A 21,106-nucleotide genomic window follows, 5' to 3' on the forward strand; every position below is an offset into this window, starting at 1 on the left:
CAGTTTCACTGAGCCCGACTTTTATATTACAAATTATGTAGCAAAACAACCATGCCCCTAACATTGCAATCCTAATCACCTCATTGCAGGTTACTTGAAACCAAGAGTCCTTAAGAGGGTTAGGATGAGACCCTGGTGTTTGTTAACTGACAGGATTGCTTATTTGCTTGCAAATCAAAGTTCCCATTATTGCAAAGGATCCTGAAACTTCTATAATGCTCAAAAATACTTAAGGGATATTTTTGCCCTTGTTTCTAGAAAACGTTGATTCCCTTTCAGCTGATAAAGATGTCCCTGGTCCTCTGTGCTACAAGATCAATAAATACAGAGAAGGTCTTTTGTTTTTTTTTAAAAAAAAGCATGGACAGAGTTTGTGTCTGCAAGGGTCTCTATATTGCAGGCCCTTGGTTCTGAGATGGGAGTCAGGTGGGGAGCTTGATATCGGCATATATAGGTCACACCGGGTGATTGCAGAGATGCTTCTTTGGCCTCTTGCCTCTAGATGGGGCTAAAGAGTCTCTGGTCAAATGACAGTAGCTAACAGGCCAGGCTGTGCACAGGAAACCTCATTTTGCAGCCGATCAGGAAATGCTGATTGCAGGAGGTCTTCACTCCTTGTTGTAAACCCTGTTGCTGGATAAACTAGTGTGCCCTGCAAACAGCTGATGGCAAAACCCAACTCTACCCCCTCTTTGGGTGACAGCTAATCTTGTTTAATTGGACAGGGCTCGAGGTGTCACAGCTGAGCTGAGACACAATTCATTTATGTCTCTTCTGCGCAGTGCTTAGATTACCAGGTGGGGCCTGCTCCCACTTATCTTTTGTGTTGTGCCCCATAGCTGTAGTTTTTAGAAGGCTACTGAGGTGGGCAAGGCTCAATTAGAATTGGGCAGAGTGATGGGTTAGGGCTTGTGGGTTGCATTAAGAGTCCCCCATACCTTTCCTTCTAAAATTCAAGCACTGATAGTGTGCAGCAATTTAAAACCTTGCATTTTTCGTTCTCTGTCCCTTGGCTGGTTTCACAGACATAGCTGCCAATACAGGGAGATGCAGCTATATATATAGAACAGAAAATTGGATGGACCTTAATGAGGGAGCTTCTGAACTCATATGGCTTAAGCATAATAGCATGCAAGAAATCACAGGCTGCTCTTGCAGAACGCAAATGCCACATGCAAGGGCGAACCAATTCTTGGTTTCCTTTGTGCTCTTGCAAAGCTACTGTGCCTGCTGCCCCAAATGCATATTTAGCAGCCCTGCTCTCAAAAACCTGTTCCTTTCATCCTAGACCAGCTTAGAAATAGCCCATGCAAGTCTGCCCAGAGAGATACACGAGCAAGCCCAAACATACATCAGAGTTAAAATTCAGAAGGAACAACCAAGAATCTTGGGGACCTTAAAGACTAACAAAATTTATTATGGCATAAGTGTTCATGGACCACAATCCACAGGTAAGTGTGTATACTATATAGGACTGCAGGTATAAGTGGCAATCCTGCACTAGCTTACCTGGGGGAAGGGCCCACTAAACTCTATCTATTTACTTCTGAGTAAACCAGCTAAACCAGGTGTGGGTCTCAAACTCTCGGCGTGTTAGGGACTTCCCCTGCATGCAAAGGCAGGCTCTGGTGGATTCAGCAGATGAGACCAAATAGTGGGTCCAACTGTGAAGAAGGTGGTTTCTGTATGTGTTGTAGAGGGAAGTGAGCGGCAGATGGGGCTCGTCCACCTGGGAAGCTAGCCCATCTAGGAGAAGGAAAACTCTGGTTCTTAACCTCTGTTGCCATGCGGGATATCTTCAGGAGAAGAAAAACTAAGGAGTAAACCCTACACAAATCTGGAGTGGAGTCCTAAGATGGTTGGGTAGCACCTTGTACGCCTCCTTCTGTCAACTCCTGTGGTCAAGTGTGTGTGTGTGGGGGGGGTGTTCAGACGTATTGCTTGGCTCTCTTTTGTACCACATCGGTGAGGTTGAGGGGGGTGGGTCTTGTTGTCTGGGCAGCCCAGGACCTCCATACACACGACCCAGGCGTGCACCATGGGGAGGTCACTTCGGTACTGCTGACATAGAGGCTTGACTTCACCACGTTCCCCCCCCAAGGCACACTCTATTGTCTCTCAAGACAGATGAATGCCAACAACAACAAAAAGATTTATATAATATTGCACTCCTAGATTGCACTCCTAGATTGCATTTGGAGAGGAATAGAGTTTGGATTTGGATTTGATATCCCGCTTTATCACTACCCGAAGGAGTCTCAAAGCGGCTACCATTCTCCTTTCCCTTCCTCCCCCACAACAAACACTCTGTGAGGTGAGTGGGGCTGAGAGACTTCAGAGAAGTGTGACTGGCCCAAGGTCACCCAGCAGCTGCATGTGGAGGAGCGGAGACGCGAACCCGGTTCCCCACATTATGAGTCTACCACTCTTAACCACTACACCACACTGGGATGAGGTAGGCTGGGAAATGAGAATATGAGGGGGAAACCAAGATGTAGGACAGACCTATTTAATTTTTATCTCCCGGCCACTTACATTTGCATCCTGCTTTTCTTCTTTCATTGATTCCAAGGCTCCAACCTGGTCACCCATCTAGGCCTCAAACCAGTTTCAGTAAGGGTGTGGGCCTCATGCACCTTCCAAATGGGGATGGGTGAAGAGGTTGCTGTTAGTTTCACTCCCTTTCTCATTTTTTCCAATCTTAACTTCAGCTTCACACCTTTCTACATTACTTTGAATTCATCAGTTTTAGTGTGCATTTCTCCTACTAGGCATTATTTTGGAAGCACGTTTTTCCAAGTGTGATGCATTTTGTCTGTTGCTTTCAGTAACATTTGTGTCCTAATGCCCACTTTTCCCTAATATGCCTGCTTGTGGAACACATTTTTTGGTTGTAGGCTGACACTGCAAAATTCAGAAAAGTGTAGGTTCGCATTATAATGCAAAGAGGACCAACTCCCCGCCCCCTCCATTCCCATCCAGAGCAAGAGGGGTGGAGAGCAATGAAATGGATAGTGAACATTCTGTTTTTTTGAACGAATAGAAATGTAAAAGCGATTTCAGGTCTGTACCTCTGGCTGAAAAAAACAGATTGCTTTTAAACGTCCTTGGCTCACGTGAAGGATAAACCAGCCTCTCTCCTCTTTTCCCTTTTTCCAAGTCATCCGTGGCTCTACAGTGCTCTCGCCTCTCCCCTTCCATTCATCTTATTTTGCAAGAGATGCTCTGCTGAGTCAAAGCACTGAGCTTGCCTTTCCGCCTTTACATAGCAGTTGCATTTTTCACAAATGTCAATGATCTTGTATTTCTGCTCTTCTTCTCTTCTTCCTTTCTTAGCCATGCTTGAAAAAGCCCTAAGGGGGACAAATGAAAATTGAACCTGAGAAGGTGGCTAGGGAACGAAAAGGTGAAACATCTAAACAAAAAACAACTCTTTCTAATTTATTTGTTTTTTAAAGAAAAAAATGGCAAAAACTTGCCGTTTAGGACTTGGTATTGCCGTGAGATTATCATCACAATCCTATACCTCCTCCCAAGATGTAGGATTTGTGCTAATGACACATTGTGATATAATGAGCATTTCTAGAGAAGGGACCGTATTTCATTGCTAGAATGAAAGTCTTCTTAGTCTTGGCATTGCTACTTTAATGGATCAAGTATTTGTCAATGTGGTCAAGTATTTGTCAAGACCTCTGTACATGAGGCTACACTCTGGCTGTGCAAAATCCAGAGGCTTGGACACATACACACACCCCAAGGAGTGTGTCTTGCAGAAAGGATTTGGCCTAGAATGAGTCCTGAGGGGCCTAGAGGGACCCACATTTGGCCCCTGTGCCTGTGGTTCGCCAGTCCTGCTCCAAAGGGCCAATTAGGTCTGCACCCACTTAGCAGCACTGCAGGATGAGGTGCTATCAGGGAGCTGAGATTGTCTCCAGGTTCTTGCAGAGCTTTATTAACCACGAACCACGAAATTTGGGATCCCCTCCCAAGTTCCGTACCCATTTTGTACCGCGAATGACATGTTTTGCACCCTGCAAACTGAATAATATCACCATCATACCAGTTTTTGTAGTTAACACCCCAAAATCCAATACTGTCTGATTCAAGCCACACTTTTGCACTGCAAAACCCCACATTTTGAGCATCAATCACTCTGTTGGGGAGGTGATACAGAATGTGGGGTTTGCGGTACTAAACTATTGCATAATGTTTGGCACAGGTTTGGAGTGAATTGGACAATGTTGGGGTTTGGGGGGAGGATACCTGTGACCCCGGGTTTGAGTATCAATTACTCCGTTTTGGGGGGCTGCCTTCAGATGTCTTCTGAATGTCAGGTAGTTTTTTATCTCTTTGACATCTGATGGGAGGGCGTTCCACAGGGCGGGCGCCACTACTGAGAAGGCCCTCTGTCTGGTTCCCTGTAGCTTTGCTTCTCGCAATGAGGGAACTGCCAGAAGGCCCTCGACGCTGGACCTCAGTGTCCGGGCTGAACGATGGGGGTGGAGACGCTCCTTCAGATATACTGGGCCGAGGCCATTGAGGGCTTTAAAGGTCAACACCAACACTTTGAATTGTGCTCGGAAACATACTGGGAGCCAATGTAGGTCTTTCAAGACCGGTGTTATGTGGTCTCAGCGGCTGCCCCCAGTCACCAGTCTAGCTGCCGCGTTCTGGATTAGTTGTAGTTTCCGGGTCACCTTCAAAGGTAGCCCTACATAGAGCGTGTTGCAGTAGTCCAAGAGGGAGATAACTAGAGCATGCATAACTCTGGCGAGACAGTCCGCGGGCAGGCGGCCTGCGTACCAGGTGGAGCTGGTAGACAGTTTGTAGTTAATAAAGCTTTCTCGTGGCACCCCTGATGGCAACCCCAAGTTTGCATCTGAGTAATGTCCAAAGTGGCCTTGAAACCCAGCCAGCAACTAATGCCAGAAATCCCTTTGCCTCCCATGGTTTCGACGTCTTCTGGATTCCCATGCTACCCCTTTGTTAGTTCTGGCTCAAAATGCAAAGCACAATCCTTTAAAAGCTTCAATGCTGGAACATATTGAAGGCCTTGATGCACCAACCTGCGTTCCCAAGGACGTCTGAGTATCTCAACAAGTTCATGCCAGGTCTTATTTACTGGCCCAAAGCAGCTAAATGCCAGAAAACACGTCTCTGCTTTTGATTTGTCTGCAATCAATAACTGGATGCCTAAACTGTAGCTTTGATACAGCTAATCTGATTCCAAGTTGCAGGAGCTCAGCTCAGACACTATTGGGTTAGAGCGGACTCAGAAAGTTTCTCTTGTCCAACTTGGCAGTTTATCATCAAGACGCCTAAAGAATATCGAAGAATTTGGCATCTGTCCCTCTTCCCCCCCTCCCCTCCCCTTAGCGAAAATGAAACAAACTTTTAAAAAGATAATCATTCTGCCTGCTCATCAGTTACACTCAAATATGTTTGCCAGTTCCCAAAAATCTTAATATGGGTGCCTTTTCACCAGGGGTGGCAACTTGAATAAAATATTGTGGGGGCCCAGGTAGGCCCTGCTGCACATAACTGATCACATGGCTCCTATGCTTTTCAGAGTTAGTGAAGGAAATGTGAAATAGCTTGCAATGAAAGAAGCGAAAATTTGCAGTGTGTTTTTAAAAGGCAGGGCCAACTTTTTCTTTTCTTTTATGATATTATACCAACATAGCTTCCAAACATAGTTTCCAAACATACCTATCGATGAATAAATAAAACAAATGACAAACTAGAGCATAAGTGTGGGAAGAAGAATTAGATCTCCCTCATTTTCTGCTTAGCATTTGATGTGCCCTGAGAGACTGCTTTATTTTGGTGGAAACCACACACATATAAAAAACATTTTGAAAAGAACATTGAATTTGGCATAGCTCCCTGTCACCATCTAGTGTCACATTTGTATATTACACTTTAAAGGTAAAGGTAAAGGGACCCCTGACCATTAGGTCCAGTTGTGACCAACTCTGGGGTTGCGGCGCTCATCTCGCTTTATAGGCCGAGGGAGCCAGTGTACAGCTTCCGGGTCATGTGGTCAGCATGACTAACCCACTTCTGGCGAACCAGAGCAGTGCACAGAAGTGCCATTTACCTTCCCGCCGGAGCGGTACCTATTTATCTACTTGCACTTTGACGTGCTTTTGAACTGCTAGGTTGGCAGGAGCTGGGACCGAACAACGGGAGCTCACCCCATTGTGGGGATTCAAACCACCAACCTTCTGTTCGGCAAGTTCTAGGCTCTGTGGTTTAACCCACAGCGCCACCCATGTCCCTATTACACTTTACAACATAATTAAAATGTTTTATTCGCAGCTGTATGGGTGAGTCCTTTATTTATGTTATTTGGATACTGATTAATTTCTGAAGTTTTTAAGCAATTATCTATAGTTGATCCTGCTCTCTGGACACAGGCGATAGCAGGATCTCTTTGGAGAAGATCAGAAATATAACATGAAGCGAGGCGAGTTCCTGTTGATCTAAGATGGCAGAACGCACTTTACCACTTCACCATGCAGGGAGGAGGTTTATATTTCTGAAAGTTTCCCTATGTACTGCGCACCCCAAAAATCCCAGGGGGGGGGGGGACCCCGGGGGGATAAGGTTTCCGGCAGCGTGGGAGCGGTTTGGCTGCTCACTGGATTTCCTCCCTTTTTCGGGGGGGGAAGACTGGGACAGAGCCGCGAGCGCAGAAAAGGGAATACACCGACTCCGTGCTGTGATGCCTTTAGCTTCTGCCGAAAAAAGAGCGACGAACCTCCACAAGATAAAACGGATTCTCCTACGCGTAGTGAGCTGAAATATCTATAAGAATTGGAGTTAAAGCGAAGGGGGCCGTGGATGTTTAAAGATTTTGGCAAGGAATCCATCCGGTGGTGAACAGAAGATGGTGCGGGCTACTGAATCTCAGAGGTAGAAAAGGAAGTAGCCGTATCAGCCTCTCTTTACAACCTGACTGTGTGAGTACAAACGACGGGGCACTTTTCGCCCCGAGTGATGAGTTACTAACTACTAGCTATAAAGTAACGAATTATTAGTTACAAATCAAGAGGGAAGATGTCTGGCTGAGCTATCCTCTACCGTGTACTCTTTACCCTCCGCGGAAAGACACTGTTGCGAAACATAACTGAACTTGCGGTGGGGTTTGCACTAAAAAGCTGCGTTGAAGGGAGGAGCAGGAGAGAGCAGCGCAGCAAAAGAAGTAGGAGAAAGCGGTTGGAGCGTAAAAGGGGGAAAAGAAAAGAAAAAACAGGGAGAAAGATAAAGTGACAGAGGTGATATCCAACATGAATGTTACCAGGAATTTTTTGCTGGGAACTTTTCGGCTGAAAACCTTTTGCTGAAAACTTTCTGGAACATCCTTTGGAGCTGAATATGGACACATGGAACATGGATATGTGGAATAAAGTACTGTGAGTTACCCCTTCCTCCTCCCATCTCTCATACCATCTACTCACCCTCCTTCTTGCTCCCCTCTCTCATCCCCTCCCCTGGATACTACCATTCTGCATGACGTCAGCCCTTCTCCCGGATGATTAGCAACTGAATAGACGGACTTTGTTATACCCTGGGGGAGGGAAACAGAGCTTGAATTGGAACTAGATTTGTGAGTGGGACATTATATTAGGACACAGAAGGTGCTGTGCCTCACAGAGTGGAACTTTAATACATAACAAATTTGGTTATTTACTTAACTGATATCTGTAACAACTTCGAACTTTATGTTTAAACTACCCCTACCCCTACTAAAGCTGGATTAAGCCGCCAAGTGGCCGTAGTACTTTGAAGACTTTGAAGACATTAGAGACACTGAAAAGGCTGAGTATGAGACTAAATTCGGATAGTTTAATATAATTTGTTTGAAATAACTCAGGTAACACTTTCCTCCCTTTTTTTTAATAACAAATTGTAAACGTTAAAGCTGTAAACCCCCTGTTCAAGGGGCTGTATCTTTATGTTTTTAATTGTGCCTAACAGTGGGTTAAACTCCTATCCACCGAGCGTTTCTGGAGAAGGAATTAATTTTTGATAACTTCTATTATCTTCTAGATATTTTTGACAACCTTTATTACCCTTCAGACATTCTTGGAAGGGACAGAGGTAAAAATTTATATAAGAAAGAGAAAAGATTGTGAGCCCTTTAAGGGAGAGATCTGGTACAAAAGGGAATACGTGAAAACTGGGACACAATGTGGGGAAAGACGGAAAAAAAACGGGGGGGACCCCAAGTGAAAGAAAGCCATCCCGACAAGAAGAGATCAAAGACCTAGATATTCTGTGGTTGAAAATTAAGGAAGAGTTTAAGCAAAATGAAAACCATATGGAAAAGAAAATGGAAGAAATACAGGAACTAATAGATAGGAAGATAGAGGGAGCGGTAGGAGAACTCTCTGCTAAAATTCAAGACCTATCTATTAAATCAAAGATATGTGAGGAAACTAACAAAAAAATTCAAAAAGAGATGAGAGAACAGAAAAAAGAAACAGAAAGGGTAAAGGAAGAAATGAGAGAAATGAACAAAACACAGGAACAAATATGGGATAACTTAGCGATGACAGAAATGCGACAGAAACAACTCCACCTTAAATTTAGAGGAATAGGGGAAGAAACTAAAGAGAATATAAAAGAAAAGATGATTAAGGAAATAGCTAAATGGCTAGAATTGGAAGAGGAAGAAGTGGCGAGCACATTGGAGAATGCTTTCAGAATAAAAATAAGATCCCAGCAACACAGGTTAAAAAAACCCCTTGGGGACTGTTTGGTAATTCTAAACTCAATTGAGATGAAGAACCTAATATTAAAAACTAGCTATCATAAAAAATTGATAATTGATGACAGACCAATCATTGTACTCAAAGAGATACCAGTCAGGCTTTTACGTAAAAGGGAAGGATACAGACAGATTACGGGGGTTCTGAGGAGAAATAATATACAATATAGATGGGAGTTCCCGGAAGGGATCGCCTTCTTCTTTAAAGACAAAAGATTTAAACTGACAGACACCAATGAGGTGGAAAAATTTCTGAGAAGGTATGAGAAAGAACTTGGCAAGGTAGAGGATAGGATAAGAGATAGAGAGGGAGCAAAGGAGGAAATAAAGAAGAGAAAGAGGGAGAGGAAGGAAAAACATGAGAGACAGGAGGGAAACAAAACGGGGGAGGTGGAGGAAGAGGAAATAGGAAAAGAGAAGGGAGTGGCGGGGAGTGAGGAGGAGGAAGAGGAAAACTATTCGGGGAACGGGAACCTAGAGACATAAACTTGAAAATTTTAACGGATCAAACAGAATTTTGTGTTAACGATGTCATTAAATGTTATAACTTGGAATGTTTGAATGAAAAATCAAAAAGGAATAAAATAGAGAAAGTTGTGAGGAATAAAAATTATGATGTGATTTGCTGGCAAGAGACACATGTAGCTAAAAAACACAAACATATATTGATAAACAAGTGGAATTTATCAACTCGGATGTAAATAAAAAAAGAGGGCTGGTGATTTATGTGAAAGAGAAATGGGAGCCCAAAATAATTTGTAAGGATACGGAAGGAAGGATTCTGGGGGTTCAAATTAACTACCAAGGGGAAAAATTTAACGTAGTGACTGTGTATGCACCCAACACAAACAAAGCAGAATTTTTCCAAAAACTGGAACAAGTGCTATTAGAACTAGAAAATCACAAATTAATTCTGCTTGGAGACTTGAATGGAGTCCCCGTACCAGAGTTGGATAGAAATGAGAAAAAGAGGAAAGGGAATCAAGGGAAACTCCCAAAATCTTTCGACAACCTTAAAGTGAATTTAGATTTAATAGATATTTGGAGATATAAAAATCCAAGAACGAAACAATTCACGCACTTCTCAGAACCTCATCAAAGTTGGGGTAGAATTGATCAGATATGGATCTCAAGAGAACTATCGATAAGAACAATGAAATGTGAAATCCAACCCAGAACCCTCTCGGACCACAATCCAATTGTATTGGAAATAAAAGGTAAAACAATAGGCCCATATAAATGGAGAATGAATGAATATCTATTCGAAATTGATGAAATAATAGAAAAGGCAAAAAACACCCTGAAAGAATATTTCGACACAAACTTGAATAAAGAAACAAAAATCGATATAGTTTGGGATGCAAGCAAGGCGGTACTAAGAGGATTTTTAATCCAACAGAATAAATATAGGAAAAAACTAAGAGAATCAAAGAAAGACGAAATACTTAAACAATTAAGAGACTGCGAGGAGAAGCTAATAGCAGACCCAAGGGAGGAGAAGACCAAACAAATTGTCAAAGTGTTACAGATAGAATATTCGACATTAATAAACCAAGAAGTAGAATGGAGAATTAAGTCAATGAAGCAAAAGTATTTTGAATCTGCTAATAAAATGGGGCGTTTACTGGCATGGCAATTAAGAAAAAGGAAAAATCAGAATATAATTAACAAAATCAAAGTAGAAGAGGAAATAATAGAAGACCCCGGTAAAATAGAGGAAAAATTCTTACAATTTTATGAGAATCTTTACAAAAAGGAAGAGGAAGACACTGTAGAAATAGGAAAGTATTTGGGAAAGAATAAGAAAGAGCAACTGACGGACGACGAAAAAACATATTTAAATAAATCAATAACAATAGACGAGGTTAAGGAAGCAATTAAAAAAATGAAGCCAGGGAAAGCACCAGGACTGGATGGCCTGTCACAAAAATACTATAAAGTCTTAGAAGAACATCTGGCTCAGGTCCTTCGTGATGTAATGAACAATACCCTACAAGGAGGAGGGATACCTAACTCTTGGAAGGAAGCCTATATAACGCTAATCCCCAAACCAGAGTCGGACAAATTAGATATTAGAAATTATAGACCGATTTCACTACTCAATAATGATTATAAGATCTTTGTGGAAATAATGGCCAGCAGGCTCAAAAAATACCTATCAAAAGCTATCCATAAAGACCAAGCTGGATTTCTACCAAATAGATATCTAAAAGATAATGTAAGACATATAGTGAACGTCATCGAGTATTTGGAATTTAAGAGTGATACCCCTGCAGCCTTAATTTTTATTGACGCCGAAAAGGCATTTGACAATGTATCTTGGTGTTTCCTACTAAAGTGCATGCAGGGAGTCGGAATGGAGGGGCCATTTATGGAAGGCATAAGGGCAATTTACTCGGGACAGAAAGCCAAGATGATTATTAACAACAATTTAACTAACTCGTTTGAGATCACGAAGGGCACAAGACAGGGTTGCCCCCTGTCCCCCCTCTTGTTTATTATGATGTTAGAAACAATCACAAATAATATAAGGGAAACCCCGGAAATAAAAGGAATTAGTATTGGAGAGAAAGAATACAAACTAAAAGCCTACGCAGATGATTTGGTAGTAACATTAAGAGACCCAGTAGAGCATTTGGATAAACTTATGGAGTTGTTGGAAGAATTTGGGAAGCTGGCTGGCTTTAAACTGAATAAAACTAAAACCAAGATGTTAACAAAAAATATATCGGAAGATCAAAGAAACCAGATTGAGCAAAAAACGGGAATTAAAGTAGTGAAAAAGGTGAAGTATTTAGGCATTTGGATTACCACGAAAAATATAAATTTAGTGGAAGACAATTATATAAAGACCTGGAAGGAAATAAAAAAGGATTTGGAGATCTGGAGCCGGTTAAAACTTTCATGGTCAGGGAGGATGGCAGTAATTAAGATGAGCATCCTTCCAAGGCTGTTGTTCCTATTCCAAAACATCCCGGTAATTAGGGGAACGAAGTTGTTTAGGGACTGGCAGAAAACCCTGTCCAGATTTATTTGGCAGGGAAAAAGAGCAAGAATTAAATTCAAATTGCTTACAGACCGAAAAGATAGAGGAGGGTTTGCAGTTCCAAACCTGAAATTGTACTATGAGGCTGCATGTTTGTGTTGGATTAGGGATTGGATTGTGTTGAAAAATACTGACCTGTTGGATCTGGAGGGATTCGATGCTAGATTTGGCTGGCACGTGTACCTGTGGCAGGGTAAGGAGGGGGCACATAAAGGATTTACCAACCATGTTTTTAGGGGAGCGCTATTCGAGGTATGGAACAGAAATAAGAGACTTTTAGAAAAAGATACCCCTTGGTGGCTATCGCCAATTGATATCATTACAACTAAAAAAGCCAACATGGAGGGGCAAAGATGGACTTATGAGGAAATATTGATAAGATCAGATAAAGGGTGGAGGCTCAAACCCTATGAGGAAATAAAAGACAAATTAACGACCTGGTTACAATACTATCAGATTAATGCGGTATGGACTGAGCATAAAAAAATAGGGATGAGCGAGAGAAAGTCCAGATATCAGGTGGAAATAATAGAAGGGGAGTCAAAACTCCTATCTAAAATGTATAAATTACTACTGGATTGGGACACCAAGGACGAGGAAGTGAAGGAAGTTATGACCAAGTGGGCCATGGACCTTGGATATAACTTAGAATTTGAAAGATGGGAGAAACTCTGGAACAAAGACATGAAATTCACAGCATGTGTTGGACTTCGAGAAAATTTACAAAAAATGATGTACAGGTGGTATATAACCCCTGTGAAATTGGAAAAAATGTTTAAGTCCGGGGACAAGATTTGCTGGAAGTGTAAATCAAAAGAGGGTGACTTCTTCCACATGTGGTGGACATGTGGAGAAGTGAAGAGGTTTTGGGGACTTGTGTATGATGAACTAAAAAAGATCCTGAAATATACCTTCCCTAAAAAACCCGAGGCTTTTCTCCTGGGAATGGTTGGGGAGGAGATAAGGCGAGAAGACCAAACCATGTTCCAATATGCAATGGCAGCAGCCAGGTTACTCTTAGCGCAAAACTGGAAAACCCCTATTATTCCAACTATTAAAGAATGGCAATCCAAGCTACTTGAATACATGGAGCTAGCAATGATGACACAGAAGATCAGGCATCAGAAAAATGTTAAATTTATTAACGATTGGAATAAATTCCTTACATATATAGAAAAAAACATAGGAAATATCAAAATTACAGTAGGTACAATATAAAATCTGAGAGGTACTGATTTAGATGGTAATAAGAAACCGCAGAGATATAAGGTTAAAATAGAGCTCAAACCGTGATGGAGGGAAGTCTTTTAATGTAAGTGGTATGTGTGTATTTATGTTACATGTGTGTTGTTTTGTTCGTTTTGTTTTGTTGTATAATTTGTGGTGAAAATTAATAAAAAAAATTTTTTTTTTAAAAAAGAAAGTTTCCCTATGTAAAATAGACAACGCCTCCTTGCAAGGAGAAAACCAGCACAGTAGAGAAAAATCCCCTGATGTGCTACCTTTCCTCTTGCAGGGAAGTGTCCCTCCCCTACCTTCAGTCTGAAGTGGCACAAACCACATTTTCCCTCAGGATTCTTCCACCTTATTCTGCTGCACATGTAGACCAGGATCAGGGCAGAATTTGAATTCTCATGGCACACAGAATGCCTGGCACAAAAGAAGCAGTTATGTGGGAGGAGAAATCTCTTCAGGGGCTTTCTTTGTTTGGTTTTAAAGCAGCTGTGTTTGTGGGAAAGCTGATTTGGATGAAGGCCAAACGCTTTGCCCCCTCTTCTGATTCCCCACCTTAAATCGAATATAATTTCACATACACCCTTGAAACTGCTATAGGATAGTCATGTGTCATTTAGAGAGGACTGACGGTTATCACTTTGAAGTGTGTCAGAGGATAGTCCTCTGTTTGAAAGACTGTCCAGTCCAGATGCAATTTTTAACATAAAGAAACAACAGAAGGGAGAGCAGTCAAGACTTTGAAGATGCCCTTCAACATTTAGAGAATAAACTGAGCAAGCACAGAAGTCACACAATCTGCGTAAACAGTATACCTTTACTCTTCAAGGCACATTTCCACCCTCAAAGAACGATGGGCACTGTAGCTCACTCCCCACAGAGTTACAAGTCCCAGAGGCTTTAACAATCTTCTTCTTCTTCTTCTTCTTCTTCTTCTTCTTCTTCTTCTTCTTCTTCTTCTTCTTCTTCTTCTTCTTCTTCTTCTTCTTCTTCTATTTGTACCCCGCCCAGGTTGCCCCAGCCACTCTGGGTGGCTTCCAGCCAGTGCCGGATTTATGTATAAGCTAAGCAAGCTATAGTTTAGGCCCCACTCTCTTGGGGGCCCCCAAAAAATTATGCGTCTTTGTAAATTGTGTTTCTAAAGGAACTTTTGTTATTGCCAAATGCCAATGTGTTTGCATTATTAAGTTTGTTATGAATAAAAAATCATTTTAGGTTAGGGCTTAATAATTATTTCACTATTAATATACTTCTTAATTGTATTTCAGTTCAACAATTACTTTGATAAAATACATATTTTGTTATGTGCAAATGGGCTTTAGATACCTACTAGGTCCATAAATTACCATATAGCATAAATTCAACACACAAAAACAGCGACAATTTGTTGTTGACAAAGGACAGCTGGACATAATAAAGCATAGCTGTCAACTTTTCCCTTTTCTTGCGAGGAATCCTCTTCAGAATAAGGGAATTTCCCTTAAAAAAAAGGAAAACGTTGACAGCTATGATATAAAGGGCCCCGTTACCTTAGTAGCTTAGGGCCTCATCAAACCTAAATCCGGTCCTGCTTCCAGCATGTCTCACATGTCTCAGATGCATGTTTCAGATGTCTTCTAAAGGTTGTATAGTTATTTATCTCCTTGACATCTCATGGGAAGGCATTCCACAAGGTGGGTGCCACTACCGAGAAGACCCTCTGCCTGGTTCCCTGTAACCTCACTTCTCGCAGTCAGGAAACTGCCAGAAGGCCCTCGACGCTGGACCTTAGTGTCTGGAGTGAGCGATGGGGGTGAAGATACTCCTTCAAGCTCAGTGCATAACAGAAGGTCAGCACCAACACTTTGAATTGTGCTTGGAAACATACTGGGAGCCAGCGTAGGCCGTTCAGGACTGGTGTTATATGGTCTCGGTGGCTGCTCTCAGTCACCAGTCTAGCTGCCACATTATGGATTAGTTGTAGTTTCTGAGTCACCTTCAAAGGTAGCCCCACACAGAGTGCATTCCAGTAGTCTAAGCAGAAGATAACCACTGTCTGGCAAGACAGTACGCAGGCAGGTAGGGTCTCCACCAGCATACAAAATGGAGCTGGTAGACAGCAGAATTGACCTGCGCCTCCATGGACAGCTGTGAGTCCAAAATGACTCCCAGGCTTTGCTTTATAGTGTGTATGCTGCCTTGTCTCAGACTTCCCTACTGTGGTGAGATGTGTTGTGAATTAGTATATGCACATTTCATGCAAAGCTGTGTGGTCTTCCTTAGTGATGTGTAGGTGGGCAAGCGGACGTGTGTGGCACTGTGGGTTAAACCACAGAGCCAGGACTTGCCGATCAGAAGGTCAGTGGTTTGAATCCCCTTGACGGGGTGAGCTCCCATTGCTCAGTCCCTGCTCCTGCCAACCTAGAAGTTCGAAAGCACATCAAAGTGCAAGTAGATAAATAGGTATCACTCTGGTGGGAAGGTAAACGGCATTTCCATGCACTGCTCTGGTTCGCCAGGAGCGGCTTAGTAATGCTGGCCACATGACCCGGAAGCTGTCTGCGGACAAATGCCGGCTCCCTCGGCCAATAAAATGAGATGAGCACCACAACCCCAGAGTCGGTCACGACTGAACCTAATGGTCAGGGGTCCCTTTACCTTTACCTAGGTGGGCAAGCTAAGCTGCTATTAACCTTGGAAGGAAAAAAATTACAAGCAGTTCCTTCCCATCATATACACACTTTAGATTGGGAGCAGGAGCAGTGTTTGTCCTGTTTCTCACCCTGAGGCAAAGGAGGAAAGTGCTATCCTGCCCCACAGTGTTGCTGCCTTGCCCCTGTTGAAGTCTCTCTTACCTGGGCTGCACGTCGGCTCCTGAAAAACAGTGTACAAGATCTCCCTGGGAACTGACCAGTGCCCAAGGTGGCTCCCTCAACCTACCTCATGGGCAGACCAACCGTGAGAGGGAGAGATTTGGGCTTGGGCTTTGACAGGAGGAACATGGATCAGATCTCGTGTGCTGTGGCTACAATCCAGACCTCCCCACCGCCGCCACTCGCCACATCAATCAGGTCTGATTTGATCCTTTTCCAGGTTTCTCCTGCAAAGTGAGATTGACAGCACTGTTGATGCAGTGGGCTGTTTGCTTATCTCTGTGCTCCAACACACACATGACCTTGCTGAGGTTTGGCACTGGCCAGATTTAGTGGCAGTTCCAAAACTTTGGAACAAACTCCCCACTGAAGCAAATCTCTCCTCAACATTTTACTCTCTCAGGAAGGAGGTGAAGATACCTTAAACCCTTGAAGATTAGGAGGTGCAATTCACTGAGATCCATTTGCATGGTATCCATTGCTGTTTTATTCTCTTTTTTCTGTTGTTTTAGTTTCTGCTGACATTTTGCATCAATCTTTTAATTTGTTTTAGAAATCTGTGTTGGTGTGTTTTGCTATGTTACGCTGCCCAGTGACTGTATGGTGGTGAGTGGTATAGAAATAACTGAAAATCAATCGATCAATATTGGTTCTCATCCATGAGTTGTCTAAAGTTTTGATTAAGTGATTGATTGATCTACTGAATGATTGATCTACTTATTAAAGCAGGGGTCATCAACTTTTGGGTGGCCACATTTGGAATTTTGAGAAAGTGCTGTGGGCGCCAGTAACAAAAAGGGCTGCCATGGAGGCATGGCATAACACAAAATAGCTTCTATGGAGTTGTGGCATAATGGCTGCCACATCTGAAGTGGTGTGGGCATGTCTTCATCAGCTGCCCCATGTAGGGAAAGGCTCCTACATCAGCCACCAGCACACTCACTGACAGAGAGAAGCTCCTTGTGCTTCTCATCCATTCAGAATGGATGGGAAAGTCCCAAGGCACCCAAGGAAATGTGAACATGTTTAGTGTAGGAGAGTCTGAGCTAGTACAAGTAGGAACTGAACAGGAAACGCAAACAGACTCTTGTGCACTGTGGATTTTAGAGGGGATGTCATGGGTACCATTGGACAGTAGTTTTCAACTTTTTCAGGTGCAGGACTCACCTTTGACTCAAACATAAATATGGGGAGCCACTTCTCAGTATTTTACCATATATTTGCATGGTGGTAGTGCTGCTGTTTCAACCCAGCTTGGATCAGGCCATGACCCACCCAACCCATCAACTGAAGGCCATTGCTATAGGAGATGCTGGCAAGTCAGTTGAAGCTTGCAGGGTCAAGCCCAGTTTATTTCAACCCACCCAAGTTATTGGGGTAGAATGAGTTTAGATAAACATATGATCCTTAGGTTCTGCATGTTGGATAACTAATGGTCATTTTTGCTCAAGTCCTTTTCAGAATCTTCATAAAGAAATGCTACAAAGAAATGTTACAACTTAGCATCATACCAAATTGCCTTTCATTAGAATCTTTTTCTGAGTATTGGCAGTTCTCTAATGGGTCTGGCCCATCAGCGTGTTCATGTAAAGGTCTTGCCAATTGCTTTGTTTTTCTTTTAAAAAGAGAACTTGTTATTGATTTGGAAATATTAATGCATACCGATAATATTTTTCCCAGCATAGAAGCAATTTCTTTCAGTACATTATATATCATATATGCAGAGCATTAACCGTTGGCCTGCCAAAGATGCAGCCAGGTGGGAACTCTCTAAATTCAAAGCCTAAGTTTGTAAAGGAAAATATGGTTGATAAATGTAACATTTTCTAAAACAGGTACTCATGAAATCTGCGACTAGAGCATGGTATAAGGTTGAGATGCACTAAGTGCATGCCACATTTTTTTTATCAACTGATGGGTTCCTTAAATAAAAAAATATATAGTTTAAAGAAAGCTTAAAAAAACCCAGACAACTTTGTTTTGGAAGGCAAATGGCGGGCCTACAAAACCTGCCATTTAGCCAGCCAGCCAGTAGGTTACTGGTTTAACCACTTGATTGTAGTTATAGACCAGGGTTCGAGAACTTTCTCAGCCTGGTAGACTGAGATCTTTATCTTCACAAGCCCTGCAGGCCAAGTTTGGCAGATGGGTGCCAATCTCCTGACTTCATAAGGATGTCAGGTGGCAACCGTGCCTTTGAAGTGCATTTCCAAGTGATTTCTCTGAGAACTGCTTAGAAATGAAGCCATACCTTTACCTGTCTCCCACACGATGACACACATGATGTCAGGGTTAGAGCCAGGTGACTGTGGTTTGGGGGAAATGGCCTCACGGGTACCCTTCTTATGGGCTTTTAAATTTTATTTTTAAGGTTTTAAAAAAAAAAGCAGAAACGCTCCACACATGCAAAGTTCTTTCCAATCTAATCTGTCCTCTCTGCTGATTCCAATAAATAGTAAACGAAGACCATTATCTGCCAGATCCATTAGTCAACAAGAGCCCGTTCTTCTATAAAGATCCTTTTAAGAGCTTCACAGCTCTGCCTTTTTAGAGCTTCATAGCTTGGAGAATTTTAGCAGTTTTCCTCAAGTGTTGAAGGAGTGGATATTCAGTAATTCCACAGAGGCCCAAGACTGTAAGAACAGGAACATAATTTAATTTAGTTATTAGATGCCTCTTTTCTTCCTGGTAGTTATGTGCTACCCAAAGGGATAATATAACTGTTTCCCTGCTCCCCCCCAACCCTTCAAATTTTAAAACAGATTTTCTAAATATAGTTCCAGTTCCTTTCTTTTGTTTTGATTATTATTTATTGTTTCTAGACAATGGCTTTTGAGAGAGAGAGAGGAAGAGAGAGAGAGAATTACTGATTTAAAATGAAACATCTTTTTGGAGATCTGTATGTCTCCAAGTGCATTCAGAAGCACTGTTAAGTACAGAAAGCATGACTTTATAATGAGCAGTGCTCAGGTACATACACACACAAGGGAGGGAGGGATGCTGGAGAGAGAGAGAGAGAGAGAGAGAGAGAGAGAGAGAGAGAGAGAGAGAGACTGACTTTTGGATTGATTTGTTATGAGATTCCCTGAGCAGGCAAGACACACAAATGAGTTCTCCAGTGTGGCACTGCCATGGGTGAATCTGTCTCTTTGTCAGGCTGTGATCACATCTTGATACGAGGAGGCTTCCTCTTCCTCTAGTCTACACGGAAAAGAACACTTGCACTACATTGTATTTAGAATAGAATCCACATGGGAGCGACCTGCTTTTGGAGGAGAGATTATATTTTGCTCGCTATTATTTCAGCTAACAGCTCACTCCTGTGCTATTCTGGCCCAGCCACCTGCTCAGAAAAACCCAGCATGCCGCTAAGTGTCACAGTACCCTAAATCAGAAGCCGAAACTCAGCCAAGTAGAATGCAGCAGCAAAGCACTAATGAGCTTGCCACGTAAGTTTATTTATTTGTGTGCAGAAATCTCAGCGACTGGTATTAGCGTAACAGCACACGGAGAATCTACAAAGCTGGCTAAATGCAGAACAGGGTTTCGTGTTTTGTTTTGTTTTTTCTAAATCTATGAATATTCTTTGACATTTGGAAAGGAAATAATGCTCTATTCTGATGAATTATCATTTGCTAGCATGTACAAAAGGTCTGGTCTCAATATAGGCTGAAAATGCCTCCTAGAAACCATGGATCAGACCAATTATTTGGGTGATGAAACATGTAACATTTTAAGTGTGTGTGGTGGCGGGGAGTTGAAAATGACCCTGAAAACATGTTCCTTTTTCTGTCCTGTTTCAAATTCTGTGGGGAACCCCAGGGTTTTTGTGTGTGCATGTTTTCAGCTTGACTAAAGGTAAAGGTATAAGGACCCCTGAGCATTAGGCCCAGTCATGGCCGATTCTGGGATTGTGGCGCTCATGTCATTTTATTGGCCAAGGGAGCCAGCGTACAGCTTCCGGGTCATGTGGCCAGCATGACTAAGCCGCTTCTGGCGAACCAGAGCAGCGCACGGAAATGCCGCTTACCTTCCTGCCAGAGCAGTACCTATTTATCTACTTGCACTTTGATGTGCAAGTAGGTTGGCAGGAGCAGGGACCGAGTAACGGGAGCTCACCCCGTCGTGGGGATTCGAACCGCTGACCTTCTGATCAGCAAGTCCTAGGCTCTGTGATTTAACCCACAGCGCCACCCTTGTCTAAGTAAAGTCAAATGTGGCAGCTGCCTATTGGCCCATATATGTCACATCACTAACATCCCACCCACCCCAAATCCAAATTATTTACAAATATTTGTGATCCTGGCAAAAAGGAGAGCTAAAAAATTATAGTCCCATAACACAACAGGTACTGCACCATAAAATGAACATTGGAAACTAGGACAGAAGTACTAGCATTGTAAACCTGGAAAATTAACAAAACAATCCTTAACAGGCATCTTTTCTCAGCTCTACCTGGAAATACCAGAATTTGCATTTGGGATCTTTTGTACAAAAAGTGTGTGCTCTGTCACTGACCTGTTTCAGCACCTTTTGTGAGTGCAGGGCTGGTCTATATGAGGGATGCGCCCTGATTACACATGAAGATAACTAGGCTTCGCCTAATAGGATTTGTGTGGATGCATTTTCCAAAGCACTGAAAGGCAGATTAAAAGGCTGATCTAGAGAACAGAATACCTGCTACTCCGATCTTTTTGAAAGCGGATCATCTTGCCCTGGAACTGCAGGCCCTTGGCACCCGTTTCAAAAAGACATCAGAGTAGGACAACCAGAAGGATGAGGAAAACATAAATGCAGCTTGTACAAAATGTCTTACTGGAAAGCACAGGTGGCTCTCTGAAAATAATCTCATTTCAGTTTTCTAGCACGTCCAGAACCTATATTGTAATAGCATTTGCACTTGCTGTAATTGAATCTAATATGATTTTGGAAAATTCAAAAGGGCATAATTACAATAATCAATACATCATAAAGTGGAATAAAAGCGTAAAGTAGAATTCTGATTCTCGAAAGGGGGGAGAGGTCTCATGAAACCTCAGCTCCACTTCCAAGCCTCTTTCCCCTTCCCTCCTACAGTGTTTCAAACTGGGATCACTTTACCCACTTACAGAGCAATCCTAAATCCTGGCTGGGATCAGAAAGTGGAGTGGAATGGGGCATCTGCTGCCAGGCTGCAGAATGGGGTGGGTTTGGGTTCAT

The 21,106-nt window shown here is 42.6% G+C and overlaps 1 long non-coding RNA gene across 1 annotated transcript; it reads right to left on the reverse strand.

Annotated features, from left to right (window-relative positions):
• Positions 1–1,392: 1,392 nt before the first annotated feature.
• Positions 1,393–15,938, reverse strand: LOC310848490. The gene is made up of 2 exons (XR_014566451.1): positions 15,890–15,938; positions 1,393–3,353 (listed from the first exon to the last, which is right to left on the reverse strand). It is a non-coding gene; the product is annotated as an uncharacterized lncRNA (long non-coding RNA).
• Positions 15,939–21,106: the final 5,168 nt, after the last annotated feature.

The sequence above is a fragment of the Podarcis gaigeae genome (assembly GCF_964106915.1).
Source record: "Podarcis gaigeae genome assembly, chromosome: 7".
NCBI classification, from domain to species: domain Eukaryota; kingdom Metazoa; phylum Chordata; class Lepidosauria; order Squamata; family Lacertidae; genus Podarcis; species Podarcis gaigeae.